We start from the raw sequence: 20,344 nt of genomic DNA on the forward strand, positions 1-20,344 counted from the left end.
AAAGTGGTCATATTGATTGGAAGAGGGAAAGTACTAGAAATTCCTTCTCCTAACGGACTATGCGTTGTCGTGCTGCTGCGCATCCGAGCCGTAAACACCTCCATTTTTGTTGTGCATCTGTGTTATCTTTTCACGTGTGTTTCATTGTGTTTGATTGCTGTGTTATTTTTCCGTCCTTTTCTGTACCCACATCCAATGTACATACTCCACTTGTGTGTTTGTGTTTGCGTGTGTTTTTGTTTGTGTGTGCGTGTTGTGTGTGTGTCAGAAAAATATGAAAAACTGATGCCAAAGAATATTATCATGCTATCAGTTTCAATGATGAACTTCAAGAAAAGCGCAGGAAACCGTGGAATCAAAGGAAGCTTTGTAAAAGCCAACATTTAAGCTATGAAGACAAAGGTTGCACCTGGACCAAGGCTTCTGATTCTAGACTATGTTAAAAGGCTTTGACAGGTGGTCCTCTAGTTCAAGCTCGAAACTTTGCAGTAATGACAGGTGTAAATTCAGGAATATCATGTGCAATGAGAAGAGCTCGTGGTGGCGTGGAAGATGTTCAGACCAGCATGGTAGCTGCCTTTGGAATTGGGGCTATGTTCTCTATCGTCAGTGGCGTCGGTGGCCCAAATGTGGCATTCAATGCAGTTATGACAAGAGTTTCTTTTGCTCTCATTCAAGGAGGCATGCATAAGCTTAACCTCGACCAGTTGATGCCTACTATTTGAAGGGGAAGAAGAGTTTACAGATGATGATGGTACTGTTTATAAATGGGATCATAAACTCAAAGCTTGGGTCCCTCAGGGTGATCCTGTTCTTGAGACTCCACTTTATGGAGCTGAAGAAATGACGTTCGTACATGAAGAGGAAGTGTTTCCAACCTTGAAGATTGCAGAAGAGGCAGAAGAAAATACTCCTCCAGTAGAGGATTTAAAAAAAAAAACACTTGCTAATAAGCGGAAAGCAACTGATGAAATGGAAGCATAGGTTGTAGACGTGTTTTCAAAATATGGTATCATTAAGGAGGACCCAGATACCAAAAAGCTCAGAATCAAGCTGTATACTGACAAGAATCAGGTAGGCTTAAAGGAGATGCACTTGTAACTTATTTGAAGGAGCCTTCTATGGACCTGGCTATCAAGCTTTTGGATGGTGTCCCATTTCGTCCTGGTGATAAGCAACCTATGATAGTCTCCCATGCCAAATTCGAACAGAATGGTGAGGTTTTTATAAAAAAGGATCAGAACAAGCAGAAAAAGAAGAAACTGAAGCAAGCAGAATAAAAAGCCCTTGGGTGGGGTGGCCTCGATGATGCTAAGAAGCAGCAAGCAATGGGTGTGCTTCTGAAAAACATGTTCACACAGCAGGAGTTGGTGGAGGACCCGAATCTGCTCTCAGATTTGGAGGCAGACATAACTGAAGAGTGTAGCAAACTTGGTGCTATTGGGAAAATTCGTATCTAAAACTCACAAGGGCTAGTTCTGGTCAAATTTAAAGATAGACATAGTGGCCTAAAGTGTATTTAGATTATGAATGGTTGTTGGTTTGGTGGCAGACAAATTGAAGCACTTTCGAAAAAGGACGCGCTGATATTGGAGGGAAAAAGCATAATGCTGGCTGGAGACAACTGCGTGTGGTATGCTAAAACAACCAGACCAGAAAAAAAAATCTAAAACAACATATTACATGGGCAAGAGGAACGACTTAGATGTCTCTAAGCAGGTTCTGCAGATGGTCCAGTTCATCTGACAGGAAGCAGAGGAGAAAGCTAACGAAATCGCTGTCTCCGCAGAGGAGATTTGTACTCTCTGATGCAGGAGTTCAACATTGAGAAATTGCAAATTGTTGAGGCTGAGAAGCGGAAGAGTGGGCAGATTACATCAGAAGGAAGAGTGCTGAAAGGAGAATTTTGGATCACATGTATCTGTTAGAGGCTGAGCCTTTCCTTGAGCAATATGCCAAACGGAGTAAACAACAGACTGAGTGGAATTCCAGCATATTGAAAACATTATTTGAGACAAAGAAAGATTTGGAATACATCACCAAAAACGCAGCGACGGACGAGGCTGTCATGATTATTGCGCTTTCTCCATCGAGCTTGGGGTGATTCCACAAGCTGAGCTTGGAAGGCCCACCTCTAATAGATCAAATCAAGGAAAAGTTGAAATCAATGTTGAATGCTCTCCGACTGCAGCTCCAAAGTTCGAAAGATGGAGAGGAATTATCCTTGGAACTTTCAAGAGCATTGCAAAGAAGTTTACTTGATGGTCAAAGTGGAGTAGGTGAATATAAGCTATTACAGTCAAGGCAGCACGGAGCAATACGGGGATCCCCAAAGTGGAAGTGACAAGTGCTACTACTGAAGAAGAAGTTGATTTTGAAGTGAGTGATAATCCAGAGGAGTTCTGCAAGTTGGATACTTCCAAAGTACCTGTAATTGGCACACTAACAAAGGTACTGGAAGCCAAAGCATAGGCAAACATTATTGGTTGGCAAGTATTATATTGTTGATGCGACAGCAGAGGAGGAAGCCCATATGAGCTCAGCAGTGTCAATTGGTGTGAACAGTTTGGGCAATATTAGTGGTATTACTAAACAAGGAGGGGAAGGATAGTTGTTTTTTTAATGCAGCGAACAATAGGCCAGCATTGGGCAGCTCTGACTGAATCCTAGAGTTCTCAGCCGTTAAAGAAACACAAAAGGGCAAAACAAACCAACTTGTGTCAGTAAACCTGCATCTTCCTTTCAAGCTGGAACGAATACTTGTCTTTATTTCTCCAAGAAAAGTTCACTTGCATTTTTCTTGTCATGCTAACATGCAAGAAGGAGCTTCAAGGATCCATATGATCATTATAGCAGAAGGATCTACAAATGCTACAGAATTAAATCAGGTGGCCTAAAACCAGTGGACTGATCAGATTGGAATTCATCTTGTATTTTGTAAACATCTTGGCAATAATACAATTGTTCTTTGGCAACAAAAAATGAGATATTCTTGTTAGCCTCTTTCCTTGGCGCATCTTGAACCCTGTGTTCAGCAGCTCTTGCATGAACTCCACGACAGCGTCAAGCTAGGGTTACTAAGACCTCACCCTTGTAAGGGTATTGGACCACTCCTTTGCGGAGAATATCTTCTAATGATTTTGGCCCGCCATCTAGCCCATTTTTCTCTTTCTTGCTTCTGAAGTTTGACTTGACGGTCTTTTGGATCTATCTCACTACCTTTTGGCATACACTAATAAATTGGTCTTATTGACCAAAATTTGAAAACCACCACTTATTAGTCACTTTTAAAAAGTGCACCATGTGTCAGGACCTAAAACATGCTAGACACTAGCTCTAAGGTACTAGTTGGGCCTCACTACTCACCTAAAACCACCCCACATGGCCTCTCATGGCCCCAAGAGCATCTATGAACTTTGCGTTTATATGGTTTTGTAGTCCAATAAATCCTTCTTTCCCCACTCCTTAGAGGGATTCCCTAAACATCTTGGTGCTATACACCATGTAGCATACACACACTGAGCACCCCTCGGTTGATCACTGCCCCTTCACTACTATGGCTCTCCTACATTTCGGGGATTGGCTCCAAGATGTGATGTAAATATGAAACACATTCGAAACACACTCCACTCTTTTAATTAAATGATTCACGAGATGATAGATAAACCTCACCAAATAACTCCCAAGGATCCGAATATCTAGCCCTACGGCTTGGGATACGTCACACTCTCAATGTCGGTCATCACTCATACAAATAGGTGTTATGCATCCATGTCAATCATGATTTTAGAATAACCTTGTCTACCCAACTTATTGTGCCAAAATAACCTCAATACCTTCTTAGTCAACTTATCAGCCCTACATTTATCATTACCTTTCCTTTATATATTGCATGTCACTAATCTTGCCACTCCCTATCTCAATTATCTCTATTGTTGTAGTCCATTTAATGCAACATAGTCAATCTACCTTGCCTCCACTCGGTCACTTTGAAAATAGGCTTGAGAGTAAAGCACATACTATTATTATAGGCCACTACTAGTTTAAAATTTTAGTGTTTGGAAAATTCCATGCCTTGACTTGGGCTTTGTGTGTGTTTTCAACCTATCATTAACTAATTTGAGAGCTTACTAAGGTTCTCTTACAATGACACTTGCATTGTATAGTATAACTCTTAGGAAAATTTTATGGTTTAGATATACCATAGTTAGAATGTCTTCCCTATGCTCAAGTTAGTATTCTAATAGTTACAATCCTAATAGTAATACTTATAACATTTTGGATAATTATAAGGTCCCCCCTCATACTTAGTGCACTATTCATATATAAGAACTTAAATGGTATATTAAATGTCTTTTTAATTAGTCATAACTTAATTGACAGGCTTACTAATATTCTTCTTACTAATGACATCTACATTTTATAATATAATCCTTAGGACATTGTTATCTATTTGGATCTTTCTATTGTTGCAAGAATTCACCATAGCCTTGCACAAAATTGAAGAAATTTCATGAACAACAAATTGCCAAAGAATATAGTTGAGAGAGAAGAGTGCATGAGAGAATAATTGGATACAATAATCTCTCCATACATAAGTAAGCACATCCCCTATGCATGTATTTATTTAATTTTATTCTCTTAGTGCTCAAAAGACAAAATACATCTCAAAAATAGGCCACATATTTCTCTTCGTTGCATAACTCATCTTTCCCAATTCTTTTCTCCAAAGTGAAATACTTTTCATAAAGATAAGATCTAAAATATAAATCCTAAGCTAGTCAAGATATACATTAGTAAAATAATTATTTTAAGCTTTTAATTTTACAAATTAGCCTACAGAAATAATCACTAGTGCTTGTGTGCATACAACTATTGCATTGAGAATGGTAATCAACTGTTAATTAATCATAAGTAGGGGATACATATGATTTTTTAAAACATAGACATATAACTCTTAGTGGATAAACTTGAACAACAAAGGAGAAATATACATGGGAACAACCTTTAAAATAGACATTAAGGTGAGACTAGGTATATATGAGCATGATCGTAATTATTGGTTCCAATTAATCCTTTATTACATGAAAATGAGACATAGAAAATGTTATTATTGTGTGCTAAAAGGAATGACAAGCCTTGCATAGAAACAATGCTTGTAGGGAAGGTATTATGATGAGTTTATTGGAAAACAGGGTTATGTAATTGCCCTCCCCATTCTAAAAAAGAAAACCACTGGCTGACAAAGTAAGGAAAAAACAATGTAGTAAGGTTATTGAAAGTTATAAGCTTGATTGTAAAATCTTTTAAAGCTTACTCAAAACATGCTACCCGTTGATGCTATGTATAATGCCATTTTTGTTGCCGTGTAGGATAGCACAATTTTTTGGATGGTGTCGCTTGTTATCTTGGCCCTTGTTGATGATATTAGCAAACTATTAGATGATAGACTAGACCTCAAACTGGAACCCTGGAGTGGTTTTGGAGCCACATGCATAGCAACAATAAACTCTCGTATTTAGAATTCTCTCTCTTAGTCTTCTTGGTAAAGCCACCTTGATTGTGGGAAAACCACTTGTGGGGAAGCTATGGAAGACAACATACTAAGAGAGAATGACACATTAAGAGTAAGAACTTGGAAAATACCTATGTCACCTTGGAAGGGTGAAAGAGACATATCCCATGCTTTAGGCTGTGCATCACTGTATAATAGCTTTACCTCATACTTGCTTGAATGATGATTGATGGTGAGCATGGAAGAGGCATGGAGGATTGATGGATACATTGATCTTGATAAAGACCTTTAAAGTGATGCACAAACCAATTACTATGCTTAGATACCACTGTTCGAAGAATCCACCCTAGTCTTGCACAAAACTGAAGAAAATTCATGAACAAAAAATTGCTAAAGAATAGAGTTGACTGAAAACAGTACATGAGAGACCAATTGGGTACAACAATCCCCCCATTTCTGGGTAACCACATCCTCCTACATGTATTTATTTGATTTTATTCTTTGATGCTCAAAATACAAAATTTCTTTTCCTTCCACAGCTCATCTTTCCTAAAATTTTTCTAGTGAATTATTTTTCCTAAAGGTGAGATAAAAAATATCAATCCTAATGTAGTGAAGATATGCATCAATAAAATAATAATTCCAAGATATTACAAATTATCCCACAAATAATCACTTTTATTGTGCACATACAACCATCATGCTTAGGGTGTATATCGAGAATAAAATGATTTCATGCTACTCAAGCACCCAATAAATAGTCCTTACATACCATAAGCGCTCTTCAATAAGATAATATCTCCTTTTAATAATCTATTGTACCAAACACAAATCACATTAGTTCCTACTACCAAGTATGAGCAACCCATGTCATATGCAAGCCTACCCATGACAAGTTACAATCATGTGGCCATTAAACAATATTGAAAATCCACAATAAATGAAATCATAATCTTATTTTCCTATAGTTCTTTTCTTGCATTTTCATAACACTTCCATTAATAAATGGCATCCCCCATACTCAAGTTAGGATTCTTCCACAGCAATCTTTATAGAGAATAATGATAAAATTAATTAGGTTAACTTTTTCCCTCCTATAAAATGATAAGGAGCCTCCTTTTGTGAAGTAGAGCCTAGGTAACATATTGATAGGTAATTTAGGACCCTTTATGATTAATGATGGTGCTATTAATGGAATTGAGCATAGGTAATTTTATTTGATAGCTAGTTGTATTGAAAAATAAACCTAATTACAAACTACTATAATATGATTCAAATATTTGAATTGTAAATCACTTCTAAGACAAATTTTAATCCATGGATTCCATGTTAAGTGAAACTCTTGCTGCTTATAACAATTGTCAAACCTTAGATTCCATATTAAATGAAATTGATTATGCTAATAACAAATGTATTAGTACTATGTTGTCAATCCCTTGATAGGATAAGTATTAGTTATAAATCCCTTGATAGCATAAGTATACTTGAGTTAGCTATTATGGACAAGGTGTAGCTTGGGTTCTTATTTGAATTTGTAGGTGTGTATATGACTAATTACATGTAAAAAGAGGTTTCTATAGTGGCCTTATTAGTTTGCAACTAGGAAATGGAGTTTTATTAAATCAACATTATTTGGTTTAAGCTAAGCTACTAGCTATAGAAAAGAGTTCATGTTGGAGCTACGATACTCGTAGCTAAGTAAAAATCTTACCCCTTGCAAGGATCTTGTCTATTGTAAGGAGAGATTCCTATTAGCCATGTCCTCACCATATCTGCTATCTTGTCAAACACATGGACTACTTATTTTCCTAATAAAGATAAAAAATCCTAACAGAAGCACTTTATCTAGTTGAATGACAAAATGTGCAAGAGTTTAACTTCAAATAATGATTATATAACATGCACAAATTCAAATCTCAAAGTCAAAGTCCTTCAAATTGAGAAAGTAAAGAGAACATAATGATAAGATTTCTACATACATATTAAATATGATCTATGTTGCATGCACCTTGGTGACACTCGCAAAACTCACTCTCATAGACATGATAGTGACATATTTAGGGGTCGCTCTCTTGAAAGTGATTGCCATGGAGTGGGATCCTCATGTGAAGGTGTACACATAATATGTGGAGTGATAGTAGTAGTCCCCTCCAAGTTCAAACATTTCTTCATCTATCCTTGTAGAAATATGCTTATAACAAGATAAGATGTAACTCAACAGAAGAGGAGGATCACAATAATGATGGCACACACTAATAGGTCTAGAACTACATATATAAGACATTAAACTCACATGCAACTTCATGACAATCCTAAATGAAGCGTGTTAAGTAGTTTTTTCAAGTTTTCTTGTGCCTTACTAGTTTAATGAGGTTAATATCCTATGATAGGATGAGAGTAGGCTATGCATACACTAGGCATATACTAAATGCATGCTAGGTGAAGCATATGCTAGGTATATGATATGTATATGTGATATGTATATGGTAGGCATAGGCCTATGGTATGATAGGCTAAGGGTATGGTAGGTATACCTTAAGTATATGCTAGATGTGGGTTAACTTTGTGCTATGCTACAGATATGCTATGCATACATTAAGCACATGCTAGGTGTAGGCTAAGAAAATACTTTGCTAAGAGTATGTTCGGAATAAGATAAATGTATGCTAGGCCATGCATGTACCAAGTATTGACTAAGTGTATGTTGGACATATGCTAAGGGTACACTAGGCATATATTATAGGCATATTTTATGCTGGGTATAGGCTAATGTACCCTAGACATGAGCAAAGCATACGCTACACTAAGGATAGACTACTCATATGCTAAGAATACACTAGAAAGATGCTAAAATACCATATTGGGGAATATGAGAATTTCCCATAAGTTTGGGACACATGGTCAAATCTTTGGATTTGTCATAACTTGAACACTATAACTCCAAATCGAGTGTTCTATAGCTCAATAGACTCCATTTTTCAAGCACTTTCCAATGATAGGTCACATCATATGGTTTTGAGAAACTTATGGGCATGTTATCCGAGTTCGATCTTTTTAGTATTCAAAAAATGGGAATTGGGAGATTCCCAAACTCACTAATATTGTATTCTAAGCATATGCAAAGGCATAAGATGAGAATACATGAGATATACTCTAGATGTAGACTAATCATATGCCACTTGTAAAGGTATGCTAGGCATACACCAAAGGTAGGCTAAGTATAATCTAGGCATTGCCTTAGACATGGCTAAGGATTTGCTAGGCTAAGCGCATGCTAAGCATACTATACTAAGAGTACACGTGTACACTAAGCATACACTACTAGGCATAGGCTAAGTGTAAGCTAAGCATACACTATACTAAGAGTGCATGTGTACACTAAGCCTAAACTAGGCATAGGCTAAGTGTAAGCTAGGCATAGACTAAGGCATTGTAAGCATATAGTATGCTAAGGGTACACATGTATACTAAGCCTACACTAGGCGTAGGCTAAGTGTAAGCTAGGCATAGGCCAAGTGTATGATATACATAGGCTAAGGGTATGCTAGGCATATGCTAAGCATATTTTGTGCATAGGATAAGCATATACTATACTAAAGGTATGCTAAGCATGCATTAAACATACACTTGGGATAGGCTAATTGTATGCTACGTGTAGGCTAAGCATATGCAAGGCATAGGCTAAGGGTATGATAGGCATATGATAAACATACAACATGCATAGGCTAAGTGCATACTAGACATAAGCATATTCTATGTTAAGGATACACTAGTCATATGCTAAGTGTACACACTAGGTGTAGGCTAAGCATACAATAGGCATAGTGTATGCTTAGCATATGCCTAGCATACCCTTTGCATAGCATATGCTACGCATAGGTGAAAGGTATGCTTTTGGGGAAGTTACTCTATGTATATCCTTTATATCATGTGCATTCAAGGCCTATTTATAAATACCCGTCTATGATTTTTTTTTGAATAAAAATAACCCTTTTCTTTTCAATTTGTAAATAACCCTTTTATATTACACCCTTTTGTATGTAAAAAATGGTATTTTTAAAATACCTTATCTTGAATCCACATGATGCACACATATATTCATGATTAACTTACATGAGGGTATGCTACACCAAGATATGTCAACAAGCCAAGCTTTGCAAGACATTGAATGCCTTTTATCATTGATTTCATACCATGTCATGAATTTTCTACCACAACATTTACTACATCAAGGGAGAGAGAGAGAGAGAGAGAGAGAGAGAGAGAGAGAGAGAGAGAGAGAGAGAGAGAGAGAGAGAGAGAGAGAGAGAGAGAGAGAGAGAGAGAGAGAGAGAGAGAGAGAGAGGCTTGGAGCTATGCTTAGCCTAGCCTAGCTTATGTCTCCTAGGCTAGTCAAGCTAAACACACACTTATACATAGCATACACTTAGCATATGCCTAGCTTATAGTTAGTAAAGCCTAACCTAACTTGCATACCCCTAGCCTAGCTAAGCCATACCTAGCACCATTGAATGTCTTTCATCTCATCAACTAGTTACCATATGATTTGTCCCTACAAAAACTAGACCAAAATTTGGTCAATATACCTCTCATATGTTGTAGTGGTTGCAAAGCTATCAAATACCTAAGCTTTTTTGGATTAATATAAACTAACTTATCATACACCTTTGATTTATCTTGACTAAAATTTCCTTGTTGAGATATAACTCAAATTATCTAGTTGCCTAAAATGCTTCAAGTGACTCCTTGATGAACTAAATTTACTTAAGGTGCAACTATAAATGGGTAGTTGCATACTCAAGGAGAAATTGTTTCTTGATTCCAACTAATGTAATTAATGTTATTGTTCCTAATAAAGGATTCAAGACCAAACCAAGGATATCATAATAATAGATATTGAGAAATGATTTAAAATCCAAGAAAAACTCATGGAAACTAGACGCTATTTTGTTGCTTGCCTAGAACAGCTAAGGGTAGTATCTAGCTTGCAAAGAATGCTCTCAATTGAAAAAAATATAGATTCCCTCCTAATAAATTAATATTCTCATGATGAAAATGACTTAAGTTTGGGTTTAGTTAGGAAGTGTAGCTAATATTAACGATGACAACAAGTACAAGTGTTTGAAGATGATAATACGTGCAAAACACATTAAGATGAATGGTTCAAACCATCTATTTATTAATTTTATGTGTATTGAAGGTGCAATATTTTACCTAGACATTAGCTGTTAGGGATCCTTTTGTCATTAAATTATCAACTATGATTTCCTTTAGAAGAAACTATTTGATTTTCAATACTTAGATGGTGGGGATGATGCTCCCTTTATTCTGCTACCCTTACAAATATCTTAGGACTGCTCCCCTTCTATAGGACTTGAGGACCTTGTTTTAGCTTTCTCTCAAAACTCTAATCATACTATAATTTGAAATTGTACAAATTAGGAACATGTGAATATCATTTTGATTATATAGGTTTCTTCCTATGTTCATAGAAAATTAGCTTTTTAGGGTTCAAAACAACATTATACTAGTTACAATACCTTACCTTTTTAAATCTTTTTTCTTATATAATATGTCTCTCATTTCACCAAAAAAGAAAACTTTTTAACCATGATATTATTACCCTATAAAACTCCTTTACTCTTTAGAATTCATTTAGAAAACTCTTTACTAGTTATTCAATCTATGATAAATTATGCTAAGATGTGATATAAAGTCCTCTACGTATAATAACATGAACTTTTGGTGAGTAAATGGAGATGGATAAATAGGATATTAGTAGTTAGTTTCTTAAAAATATAGTATATTATCTAGAAAAGATGTAACTATTCAAAACCTCTTTTTTTAAATTTTGTCTAACCCAAACAAAGGGGCTATAATATTAGTCAAGATACACTATATTCAATTCCTCCACTATATTCAATTCCTCTTCAAAGAGTTGGTCTCTCTTGAATCCAAATTTTGTATAATGATAGATCGAAAAGATAAAAATGGACTAGAAAAAAATATATTATCTAAAAAATTATTCAACACCTCTTTTATATTTTTGTGTGGCTCAAAGAAATAAACATTATCATCTAGTAAAGATGCATTATTCAATACCTCTTCCAAAAGATAATCTCTTTTAGATCTAAAAGATTCAAATGGCATTAAAAGTAGTCATAAATTGAATTACTAGTAAATGACAAGCCAAACAATTTGTAAGGCTTATCATATTTAAGATACTTCAAACTAGTTGCAATAATCTTTACATTAAGTAAAACTTTGAAATTTTGTTGAATTTTTTTCCATGAATTTTTACATCAAGTCACCTTGGCCTAGAATTTCTATAACCCCCTTTTAATAAGGTCCTCAACAGTATTCTTGTATGTCATTAAAAACTTGATGCAAGTTTATAGGAAAAATCAAGTATATTATTTATTTTGATAGTATATATAATAATATTTAGAGTATCTAAATTTTTCAATATAGTAAAAATATATAAAATATAAAAATATTTTTCAAAATATTGCATGAATTTGGGGATTTTTGGAAATATTTTTAGAATCTTTTAACATTTTTTCTATCGTAGAGAAATGTTTACATCTAATAGTTAGTATTTTCAATAATACTTATTATGTTTTTAAAAATTTCTTCAAAATACTTTCAAACATAACGAATATAGAAAAGCCAAAAAAATCTAAGAAAAGAAATATCTTAAACATCATTATGTTTATTATTTTATTCTAGCAAACCCAATCTTGACCCTTATTTGCATTTTTCATCTTGCAATTGTACGACTCATAATGACATCATATACGCTCTACTTTAGAAACATTTTAACATTTTTGAAAAATAGAAAAATATTTCAAATTTTTAGGAAAACTACCACAAATCCCTTAGATCATCATGTAGCATTGATTCTATAAAATTAGCTATTGTTGACAACTTTGGTATTTTTAAAAAGTAAAATAGTATAATCCTTACTATGTTCATTATCTAATCTAGTAAAGCCACTTATGGCCTTTATTTGAATTTTTCATATTGCAATTGTACAAGTTGCAATGGTGTGATATAGGCTCTCTGCAATGGTTTGATCCCTAAATTGCATTGTTCCCACCATTTATGGTATAGACTCTCTATAATGGTTTGATTCCTAAATGGCAATGTTTCAACCATTTGGGGATGTATTAGGAGGTCAAAGTGGTATGGTATAGGTTATATATGTTGGTTCAACCCCCTAAATCATTCCGTTTTGACCATTTGCAAAGGTCTTGGAACAAGGTCAAAATTGTGCAATGGGGATTATGCATAATGGTTCAACCCCAAATTGTGTTATTTTGACTATTTTCTTTTTTCCATTATGTTCTGCAAGTGGCCTCCATGGCACCAGGTCAGCCCCCTTTCCTCACTCTCCAAAAAATGTAGGCAAGTAAAGAGAATGCCCAAGAAATTACAAATCTCTCCAAAGGCCCCATACCTCTCATAGATTTTAAAGGTCTCTCCTCAAAGAGACTTCTTGAATTTCTCAAAGAAAATGTTTTTAACTTATATTTTTACCAATTGCAAGGGACATATTTGACCCTAAGTTGGACCTTGACCAAGGAGTACACCATTGCAATGACTTTTACAAAGAGGATTATGCTAAGTTTCAACACTAAGCATGATCTCTTATGCAAGTATATTCCAAGGGTTTTATCCATATACCACTTGAAAGCTCCCTTATCGATAAGGCAACATTTACAAGAAGATGGAAGATCTTTTCGCATGAGAGGTCTTTTACAAAAGATAAAATTTTCCCCCTCTTCACTCAAAGAGATGTAAGCTCATGGCAAAGTCTACAACATGAGTTGTTTATACTCTTGTCTATGCATTGACTATTATTTGATAATAATTGCAAATAATGTGGTGCTACTAATGGAGTCATTGATGTTGAAAGTAAGTGTAAGGAGAAATTACTTAAATTGAACATTCAAACTTCAAATAATAAGTTCATTGATATATCTAATGCCTTCTCTCTTTTTATTTGCAAAGATAAAGAGATGGGGAAAGAGTTATTAATATTAGATGAGTACAACCAACTTCAAAAGAGGCTTGGAATTTCCAACTTTGGAAGAAAACAAAGTGATTATGTAAAACTCAAAGATATCAAAGGACACAATAATTAACATGTGGAGATTAAGTACACTTAAAGGTGATGAAAATGAAAAGATAATATTATGTTTAAGTAAAACTACAAAATCATGACAACCCTTACATCTCTAGTTTTGTTACATATACAGTGTTCTCAATTGGAAATTGTAGAGAAACATGAGGGAAGAGAGGTTAAGTGACCACGAGTATGTGTATTGGCTTTTTGACTACCAAGGCAAAGCAACAATATATATACATATACAAAGGAGACTGAAGTCTTCTTTTGAAACATACCCAAGCCCTAATTTAACTTAGGGACTACCTAAAGTGAATTATCAACATCAAAAACATAAAAATCAATGTTAACAAGATACTCTCTGATCTTGTTAGACAGGCCATCTAGGATCAATCATAGTTATTAGTATCTATGCTAACTTTGAGCATGCAAACTTAGATGACTAGGTGTTCCCTAGGTCTACCTTGCATGGAAAGTATCTTGCCTCATCCCACGAGGATCGATCTGTAGGTTTCTAAAGACATAATTATAGTCTCTACTAGTAGCAATCTAACATTGAACTTAAAACGAATGCATTTTGTGAATTGTCTAAGATTGAGGTAGGTTAGAACCGTACTTGGTTCAATGAGAGTGAGAAATGAGGGAGAGCTTAGCATCAACCCCTTTGCCCATAAGACATAGTATCACACTAGTCCCCTAAAATAGTACTGGTTCTAGGAGTAACTCATAAGAAGGTCTCTCTTATTGGTCTTAATTCAAAACTTGGGAAAAACCACCTGAGTAACTGAGTCCACCCAATCCAAGGATGATTCTATGTTACTACCCTTGTCCTGTTCATCCTGGGCCTTCCAATGCTAAACCATGTTGGCCTCGTATAGATTTCTAACCCTATTTTAGATCTAAGACTGAGATTGCAACTCATACCAAAGCCCCTCTAGTTCTCATCTACCATAAGGGTGAACCTTCCTACACAATGGTTTGTTGTATTAGAAAGTATACAAATACTCTGGGATAAATAGTAACTAAGGTGACCTAGAGGATGGCACCATGCATCATTCTCATCTGATTTTGTGAAGCCACATATATAATTAGTATAATTCCTTTCAAACCTTAAAGCAACATAATCAATTTCTACTTTTTCTAATAATCACTCCTTATCGAATAATTTTTTGTAACTCAAAAATCAACAAATAGAACTTCTTCATCATTTCTCAATCAAACAAAGTTCATCTCTTGTGTTTGCACATATTTCACTTTGTGTGCATGTGAATGTACCCTTTTTTTTTGCTCATGAAAATAAAACAAGTATTTTAATGCATGTGTTCTCTAATAAAATAACAAAAACTAAATTAAATCTTATTTTTTCAAAATTATATTAATTTAATAATAATTTGAGTATTTATCTCCAATTTATGCAAGCAATTAAAAGATATAAATGAAAATTATAGTTTTTTAAAACTACATTTTTTAGAAATTTAATTTTTACGTTATGAAGAGGAATTAAATCTACATTTAATAACTTGATTAAAAATAATTTTAGATGTAAATAAGATTTTTTAATGAATTTATAACAATTTCAAGCATTTATAATAATTTTTAATTAAAAACTACTTGAAACTAACATTTCTACTCATAACATTAGGAAAACTATGGACTAAAAAAGAGCCCTTTAGATTAGGATTTAATGACTTTCAAGCATTTATAATAATTTTTAATTAAAAACTACTTGAAACTAACATTTCTACTCATAACATTAGGAAAACTATGGACTAAAAAAGAGCCCTTTAGATTAGGATTTAATGACTTCTAATCAAGAACAATTTGAGGTGGACCAATAGGAGAGGGGCTGGTGTGCACATATTATCTAGTTTTCTAAGACCTTCGATGGTTTTTTGGAAATGATGAATGGTTTTTGGATTTAAAAATCCATAGAAGAAGGCATCTCACAGTCATGGTTTGACAATATATGAATTTCTTAATTTTAAATTACACTTTTCCAAGTCAAAAAAAGGTTTTTAATACCCGAGTTGCAAGCTTGGAAGGAAAGCAACAATCAAATCACACCACCATGCAGGTGCAATAATCAAGGCCATGATGTTTGGGACCAAAGTGTGAATCTCATTATTGAAAGAGTGCTAAGAGAGAGAGGGTAGGAAGGGAGGGAGGTGTGTGTGTGTGTGTGTGTGTGTGTGTGTGTGTGTGTGTGTGTGTGTGTGTGTGTGTGTGTGTGTGTGTGTGAGATCAATGACAACTAACCATCAAAGAGAAATAAACATTGCACCTAAGAGGTTGGATCTAGTCAGGTTGGAAATGTGCACTCAAATGCAAAATAATATCATGATGGAGAAAGAGATAGTGATGATATGATTAGGGTTGCATCACTTATAAAAGTAACATGTGCCAAAGATTAATGTGCATTGAAATAGGATTAAGCCCTTGGGATGCACAATCATCCAGCCATCAATTTAAAGAATGCAATAGGTGAAGCCATGGTTGAGAGATAGATAGTGATGCCGTAAGACAAAATACCATGATTGAGAGAGAGACACTAATGCCATGATTAGGGTTGCATATGTTGCAACTAACATGTACTTGAGATTAATTATATTGATTGATAGGTACATATATATTATAGTTCATATGTGCATGAGGTTAGCATGTACCAAAATATGATTATGCTTATGAGAGTGTGTAGTCATCAAGTCACTCATCGGTTTCAAGAATGCAAAAATAGGTGTGGAGGGTGATGTACCAACATATGTTTCCTATTGCCAACAGACAATGAACAAGTGAGAGGTACATTTAATAAAGAGAGTAAAAGGGATGAAACATATCATGGTTTCTTACCTACTCACATGTGAGAAACAATCAATGATGAGAGGAGATGGAAGATGGGGGGTTACAATAGTAGCAATTTCCATGGTGGGCCATTGAGAGAGAGAAGAGGGAGAGAAAGAAGGTTATGTTATATTTTATGCATGTTAGGGCTTCAATCCAAACATTTTAAGTCTTTTTCACATTGGATATGCCTTGCCATGTTCATGATTCACCCATAATAAGATGATTAACTTTCCATTGTTCATATTCTTGCATTGTTGTGGAGTGTAATTTTTACCTACCTCAACCAACATACTAAGGTCTATCCATAAAATCAATAGGTATTGCATAGAGATGTACCCATATTATATGGAGTCCATCATATGCACACCCTTTTGAAGAAGTATTGCATATAGATCTCTAATACCAAAGAGGATCAATGGGAAGTCCTTAGTCAAGTAGGAAATCATGATTGCCCATGCTTGTGCTTTATCAAAAGAGGAGCCCTGGGAAATTGTTTAGTGAGTAGGAAATCATAAAAAGGGGAAAGGAAGAAGCTCCCTTTTATCAAAGTTTCTTTATAAGATGCCCATATTCCTTAACTATAATTTCCATATTGAGGAATGTTGCTTGTGTGGAGATAAATATCCCATTCGAAATGTAACAAATTTACTAAATGTCTCTTTTATGGCTCTTGGGCCACTTTTGTGTTTTAATCGGTTCTAAAATTAAACTCTCAATTCTGAATGGAGTTCTTGAAAATATAAAGCTCTCAGCTAGATTGCATTTTTTGGGACTCCATTGATCAACCAAAAGGGATTATACAGGTTATAATAGGTTTGTTACAAGAGGAATTTTGGCCATTTTATTCCCTAGAGCAGGGGTTAGGTGCATTCTTTGGAAACAAGGTATTTGGACCTTCATTTGGCTGAATTTTTAATCATTCATAAGTGTTACAGGTCATCCCAAGTAGATGAAAATTTTTACACAAGGTAATATACTCAAACATTGAATTGGGATCACTCTTAAAAGGCTTTCACTTGGTTACAAGTGTTACAGAGTAATTCAAAGAATCTTTAGGACCTCTACAGGGTATCGCAAAGTGTCCTCAACTTCTACAAGTCATACACAAGGTACCATAGGGCTAGAAGACCTTATCTTTGACTTGGGAGAGGTGAATATACTAAAACAATATTTTTACACGGTGCAAGATTGTTCTGGACAGTAATAAAATAATATTCCTAGGATATTCCATTTTGATTGTGAATTTGGGTGCTATAGCTCATCTTGAAGCGCTATTCGTGGACTTTGATTTTCATCAGATTTTCATAAAAAAGTTCTAGATTCTTACATTGGGATAAAAAGTTATAGTCATTTTTGTAATAGGGATTGACGCATCCAAATCCTCGATCTACATGCTATAATGCTTTTGAACCATCATTCATCCCCGATTCATCGAATTAGCCCTTCCTCTCTCTCTCTCTCTCTCTCTCTCTCTCTGTCTCTCTCATATACAACCATATGACAAGGAACAAGGATGAGAGAGAAATAGGAGAGAGAAAGGCATAAAATGGATCTTTTCATTTACTGCATCATTTTGCACAAGAATTGAAGCAATAAAGAGTGAAGAATTGAGGGATCTCATGTCTCGGAGGAGGGAGAAGATGGTAGTAGTTGCCAATAATTGTTTTTTAATGAGGACGAAGGGGTGCCCCAAAAAACGTGTCCTCCTCTCATGTGTTTTTTTAAAAGGATTTTAGTCTTCTTAACCATGATTAAGCTTTAACTCCCAACTTATCTAGTTCACATTTTCATATTCACACTTGATTGTAAGTGGTTTCGTCCTAGACATGGGCACAAATGGCCTCAGAATCACGATCAGACTAGACCATTGACTTTCTAGCATCGAAATCTATTAGCTCGGCCTCCATCATATGCTTTTCGGCTGTCGAATCCAATAGCTTCTTTATAACAGCAAACCTTAGGGCCATTAAATGGGGGGTCAAATGGACTCTAATCGACAGACACTTGCATTGGATTCCTAGCATTGAAATGCATTTGGAAAAACTCCAGCTCCTTGATTCGTAATCATTTCATTTTCTCACCAAAACCCACCTCTTTTATGGGTCTCAGGTCACTTTTGCACTTAAATTTTGGCTTTTAAAATCCACTCTCATTAGACAAGAGAATAGGCATAACAAAATTAGAGAAGTTTATTTAAATATTATCCGATATTCACGTACAAGAAGTTTGACCATATAATGATCTTTGCATATCTTTGAATATTATCCGATATTCATGGTGCCAATCGAATTATCATATAGCCTTTGGGATATAGACATTATCAGGGTCCGTTATGATGAACTCGAGGCTAACTATTCATATAGGGAAAGTTTTTTAGAGATAGATCACATGCCTTTTGGGTTTGAATCACTCCCATCTTTCACCAACAGAATCTTTTATCATCAGCGGCGGGAGAAGAAAATAAAAGATAGTCGAAACAGAGACAGTTGTGGGCCTTCTCCAACCATCACAATTATCAAACAATAATGAAGACAATCCATCAATGGCCCTAAATGTATTAAAGGATGGTATTCATTCAAGTGATTGGGTTTGTATTAATGTGGTTTTTGTATAATGCCATCTTTGATTAAATAACACAACCTTCCTGAGATGTAGGCTGATAATTAAGAAGTAAATTGTTAAAACATATGATTTAGGATGCGTGTCAAAATACGCAGTTGTCAACTAACTTAAATGTAGCTTCATAATCAAGAAGTAAATTGTTAAAACAAATAATTTTAAGATGCCTTTCAAGATATACATCTGTCAAGCTAACTTCTTAAATACATATGTTTTATATACACTTATGTGAAGAATATATATGCATGATTTGAAAGCTTAGTGCCAAACACACAACTTTACACATAGGGTTTCTTTACACATAGGGTTTCTTTTAATAGCCTATGTGCTTTAGCATGAAAGACCAAGGTACACGTGTAGGAGTTTTCCACAAGGTATAAATTTGAGTATATAAAGTGTCTTTTGGTACATATGTATTTATATGGCCAATGATACTCTTGTTGTGCCAAGTGTGGCTTAAGACATGAAGTGCACTCCGTATTTGTAACACTGTGCCTTGTGTGTGTAGCCTAGGTATGGAGCGCTTGGGCATATATTATGCATTCCATCCTCCTTGAAAAGCTCTAGGGGTAGTTAAGCATGGCCACAATACCAAAACGTGATGCATATGTGTGGAGTTTTTATGGCCTACTATGAAAAATTATCATCCTCTTACCAACTCTCAACCAAAAATTGGGAAAACAACAACACGTCAATCCCTAAGTCCTCAAATAACTCATATGGCAGAGCTGTGATAGAGCAAAAACATGCACAAATAAAAAAACAAAAGTCATAGTTTCTTAATTTCCACAAAATAAGAAAGAACTAGAGAGCATCGAATGATAGAGCATTGCAAATCGACATACTTGTTGTAGTCCTTGCATACATAATTACTTCACAAAGTGCGCTTTCACATCAAGCAAATAACTTTTCCATCAAGACAATCATGACAAAGCAAAACCTCTTGTAGCAAGTGATAAAGCACTATTTGTAGACTGCAAATCATTTTAAACATTTAGGGCCTAAATATAGGTATGTATTTGGTAGACTATCTTCAAGTGTAGATCATAATAACTAATCACCAACCAACTCATGCACTTCACCAAATACATCCACACAATGAGAAAACCACACATGGGATCCATCACACATACCACACAACAAAGGCAAGCAAATAATATTTAAAAACCCCATATTCCTATCACGAAACTTTTATATGAATCAAATTTCTTATCTCAGTACTTTGAATAAACTTCCATCTA

The 20,344-nt window shown here is 35.0% G+C and overlaps 2 pseudogenes; both read left to right on the forward strand.

Annotated features, from left to right (window-relative positions):
- Window positions 1-491: 491 nt before the first annotated feature.
- LOC148041209 (cold sensitive U2 snRNA suppressor 2-like) lies at window positions 492-1,670 on the forward strand (annotated as a pseudogene).
- Window positions 1,671-1,683: 13 nt separating this feature from the next.
- On the forward strand, window positions 1,684-2,611 carry LOC148041210 (uncharacterized; annotated as a pseudogene).
- The last annotated feature ends 17,733 nt before the right edge of the window (window positions 2,612-20,344 follow it).

This window comes from Lygodium microphyllum, chromosome 1 (assembly GCF_053477565.2).
Source record: "Lygodium microphyllum isolate KBCC chromosome 1, Lygodium_microphyllum_v1.1.10, whole genome shotgun sequence".
Taxonomy (NCBI): Eukaryota; Viridiplantae; Streptophyta; class Polypodiopsida; order Schizaeales; family Lygodiaceae; genus Lygodium; species Lygodium microphyllum.